This window comes from Schistocerca gregaria, unplaced genomic scaffold (genome assembly GCF_023897955.1).
Source record: "Schistocerca gregaria isolate iqSchGreg1 unplaced genomic scaffold, iqSchGreg1.2 ptg000484l, whole genome shotgun sequence".
Lineage (NCBI taxonomy): Eukaryota > Metazoa > Arthropoda > Insecta > Orthoptera > Acrididae > Schistocerca > Schistocerca gregaria.
The window spans coordinates 2,488,335-2,493,293 of NW_026061893.1; positions in this window are offsets into that span (position 1 = coordinate 2,488,335).

The following is a 4,959-nucleotide window of genomic DNA, read 5'->3' on the forward strand; positions in this document are numbered from 1 at the left end:
CCATAGTAGAACACAGAAGAAGCTTCTAAGTTGAAGCAATAGCCAGTAAGAAGCAGTACAATTCAAGTTTTGGTTATCGATTATTGATTTTTAGCCGGCTTTGGTGCCCTGGACATGAGGTGGAACTTTAAGATTTTGCATGAAAGGAGGATTAGCAGCCGCGTTGCACGGGAGAATGTGAAAAGGGTTCATATGTAGTAAGAACCTAAGATATCCGCCCGTTTTCGTCATTTGTTATCGAATCGACTTAAAGCCAGATCGTCACATTGGCCGCTTTTCTCTCTGAGATGGTTACATTTATCGTCTGCAAAATTATGTCGCGTGCTGCGGTATGCGGAGACACTAAAAGCACCATAGTAGAACACAGAAGAAGCTTCTAAGTTGAAGTAATAGCCAGTAAGAAGCAGTAGAATTCAAGTTTGGTTATCGATTATTGATTTTTAGCCTTCATTGGTGCCTTGGACATAGGGTGGAACCTTAAGATTTTGCATGAAAGGAGGACTTGCAGCCGCGTTGCACTGGAGAATGTGAAAAGTGTTCATATGTAGTAAAAACCTGAGATATCCGTTAGTTTTCGTCATTTGTTGTCGAAGCGACTTAAAGCCTGATCGTCACATTGGCCGCTTTTCTCTCTGAGATATTTACATTTATCGTCTGCAAAGCTATGTCGCGTGCTGCGGTATGCGGAGACACTAAAAGCACCGTAGTAGAACACAGAAGAAGCTTCTAAGTTGAAGCAATAGCCAGTAAGAAGCAGTACAATTCAAGTTTTGATTATCGATTGTTGATTTTTAGCCGGCTTTGGTGCCCTGGACATGAGGTGGAACCTTAAGATTTTGCATGAAAGGAGGACTAGCAGCCGCGTTGCACGGGAGAATGTGAAAAGTGTTCATATTTAGTAAAAAACTGAGATATAAGTCCGTTTTCGTCATTTGTTATCCAATCGACTTAAAGACAGATCAACACATTGGCCGTTCTTCTCTCGAAAACGGTTACATTTATCGTCTGCAAGGCTATGTCGCATGCTGCGGTATGCGGAGACACTAAAAGCACCATAGTAGAACACAGAAGAAGCTTCTAAGTTGAAGTAATAGCCAGTAACAAGCAGTACAATTCAAGTTTTGGTTATCGATTATTGATTTTTAGCCGGCTTTGGTGCCTTGGACATGAGGTGGAACCTTAAGATTTTGCATGAAAGGAGGATTAGCAGCCGCGTTGCACGGGAGAATGTGAAAAGGGTTCATATGTAGTAAAAACCTGAGAAATCCGCCCGTTTTCGTCATTTGTTATCGAATCGACTTAAAGCCAGATCGTCACATTGGCCGCTTTTCTCTCTGAGACGGTTACATTTATCGTCCGCAAAGCTATGTCGCGTGCTGCGGTATGCGGAGACACTAAAAGCACCATAGTAGAACACAGATGAAGCTTCTAAGTTGAAGTAATAGCCAGTAAGAAGTTGTACAATTCAAGTTTTAGTTGTCGATTATTCACTTTTTAGCCGGCTTTGGTGGCTTGGACATGACCTAGGACCTTAAGATTTTGCATGAAAGGAGGACTAGCAGCCGCGTTGCACGGGAAAATGTGAAAAGTGTTCATATGTAGTAAAAACCTGAGAAATCCGTCCGTTTTCGTCATTTGTTATCGAATCGACTTAAAGCCAGATCGTCACATTGGCCGCTTTTCTCTCTGAGACGGTTACATTTATCGTCTGCAAAGCTATGTCGCGTGCTGCGGTATGCGGACACACTAAAAGCACCATAGTAGAACACAGAAGAAGCTTCTAAGTTGAAGCAATAGCCAGTAAGAAGCAGTACAATTCAAGTTTTGGTTATCGATTATTGATTTTTAGCTGGCTTTGGTGCCCTGGACATGAGGTGGAACTTTAAGATTTTGCATGAAAGGAGGATTAGCAGCCGCGTTGCACGGGAGAATGTGAAAAGGGTTCATATGTAGTAAAAACCTAAGATATCCGCCCGTTTTCGTCATTTGTTATCGAATCGACTTAAAGCCAGATCGTCACATTGGCCGCTTTTCTCTCTGAGACGGTTACATTTATCGTCTGCAAAACTATGTCGCGTGCTGCGGAATGCGGAGACACTAAAAGCACCATAGTAGAACACAGAAGAAGCTTCTAAGTTGAAGTAATAGCCAGTAAGAAGTAGTACAATTCAAGTTTTAGTTGTCAATTATTCACTTTTTACCCGGCTTTGGTGGCTTGGACTTGACCTAGGACCTTAAGATTTTGCATGAAAGGAGGACTAGCAGCCGCGTTGCACTGGAGAATGTGAAAAGTGTTCATATGTAGTAAAAACCTGACAAATCCGTCCGTTATCGTCATTTGTTATCGAATCGACTTAAAGGAAGATCGTCACATTGGCCGTTGTTCTCTCTAAAACGGTTACACTTATCGTCTGCAAATCTATGTCGCGTGCTGCGGTAAGCCGAAACACTAAAAGCACCATAGTAGAACACAGAAGAAGCTTCTATGTTGAAGTACTAGCCAGTAAGAAGTAGTACAATTCAAGTTTTAGTTCGATTATTCACTTTTTAGCCGGCTTTGGTGGCTTGGACATGATCTAGGACCTTAACAGTTTGCATGAAAGGAGGACTAGCAGCCGCGTTGCACGGGAGAATGTAAAAGTGTTCATATGTAGTAAAAACCTGAGATATCCATCTGTTTTCGTCATTTTTTATCGAATCGACTTAAAGCCAGATCGTCACATTGGCCCCTTTTCTCTCTGAGACGGTTACATTTATCGTCTGCAAAGCTATGTCGCGTGCTTCGGTATGCGGAGACACTAAAAGCACCATAGTAGAACACAGAAGAAGCTTCTAAGTTGAAGTAATAGCCAGTAAGAAGCAGTACAATTCAAGTTTGGTTATCGATTATTGATTTTTAGCCTTCATTGGTGCCTTGGACATAGGGTGGAACCTTAAGATTTTGCATGAAAGGAGGACTTGCAGCCGCGTTGCACTGGAGAATGTGAAAAGTGTTCATATGTAGTAAAAACCTGAGATATCCGTTAGTTTTCGTCATTTGTTGTCGAATCGACTTAAAGCCAGATCGTCACATTGGCCGCTTTTCTCTCTGAGATGTTTACATTTATCGTCTGCAAAGCTATGTCGCGTGCTGCGGTATGCGGAGACACTAAAAGCACCGTAGTAGAACACAGAAGAAGCTTCTAAGTTGAAGCAATAGCCAGTAAGAAACAGTACAATTCAAGTTTTGATTATCGATTGTTGATTTTTAGCCGGCTTTGGTGCCCTGGACATGAGGTGGAACCTTAAGATTTTGCATGAAAGGAGGACTAGCAGCCGCGTTGCACGGGAGAATGTGAAAAGTGTTCATATGTAGTAAAAACCTGAGAAATCCGTCCGTTCTCGTCATTTGTTATCGAATCGACTTAAAGCCAGATCGTCACATTGGCCGCTTTTCTCTCTGAGACGGTTACATTTATCGTCTGCAAAGCTATGTCGCGTGCTACGGTATGCGGAGACACTAAAAGCACCGTAGTAGAACACAGAAGAAGCTTCTAAGTTCAAGTAATAGCCAGTAAGAAGTAGTAAAATTCAAGTTTTAGTTGTCGATTATTCACTTTTTTGCCGGCTTTGGTGGCTTGGACATGACCTAGAACCTTAAGATTTTCCATGAAAGTAGGACTAGCAGCCGCGTTGCACGGGAAAATGTGAAAAGTGTTCATATGTAGTAAAAACCTGAGAAATCCGTCCGTTTTCGTCATTTGTTATCGAATCGACTTAAAGCCAGATCGTCACATTATCCGCTTTTATCTCTGAGTCGGTTACATTTATCGTTTGCAAAGCTATGTCGCGTACTGCGGTATGCGGAGACACTAAAAGCACCATAGTAGAACACAGAAGAAGCTTCTAAGTTGAAGTAATAGCCAGTAAGAAGTAGTAGAATTCAAGTTTTAATGTCGATTATTCTCTTTTTAGCCGGCTTCGGTGGCTTGGGCATGACCTAGGACCTTAAGATTTTGCATGAAAGGAGGACTTGCAGCCCCGTTGCACGGGAGAATGTGCAAAGTGTTCATATGTAGTAAAAACCTGAGAAATCCGTCCGTATTCGTCATTTGTTATCGAATCGACTTAAAGCCAGATCGTCAAATTGGCCGCTCTTCTCTCGGAAGCGGTTACATTTATCGTCTGCAAAGCTATGTCGCGTGCTGCGGTATGCGGAGACACTAAAAGCATCATAATAGAACACAGAAGAAGCTTCTAAGATGATGTGATAGCCAAAACAAAGCAGTACAATTCAAGTTGGAGCTATCAATTATTGTCTTTATAGACGGCTTTGGTGCCTTGGACATGAGCTATTACCTTAAGATTTTGCATGAAGGAGGATCTAGCAGAAGCATTGCACGGGGGAATTTGAAAAGTGGTCATATTAAATGAAAACCTGAGAAATCCGCCTTTTTTCGTCATTTGTTATCGAATCGACTTAAAGCCATATCGACACATTGGCCGCTTTTCTCTCTGAGACGGTTACATTTATCGTCTGCAATGCTATGTCGGGTGCTGCGGTATGCGGAGACACTAAAAGCACCATAGTAGACCACAGAAGAAGCTTCTAAGTTGAAGCAATAGCCAGTAAGAAGTAGTACAATTCAAGTTTTAGTTGTCGATTATTCACTTTTTAGCCGGCTTTGATGGCTTGGACATGACCTAGGACCTTAAGATTTTGCATTAAAGGAGGACTAGCAGCCGCGTTGCACGGGAGAATGTGAAAAGTGTTCATATTTAGTAAAAAACTGAGATATAAGTCCGTTTTCGTCATTTGTTATCCAATCGACTTAAAGACAGATCAACACATTGGCCGTTCTTCTCTCTAAAACGGTTACATTTATCGTCTGCAAGGCTATGTCGCATGCTGCGGTATGCGGAGACACTAAAAGCACCATAGTAGACCACAGAAGAAGCTTCTAAGTTGAAGCAATAGTC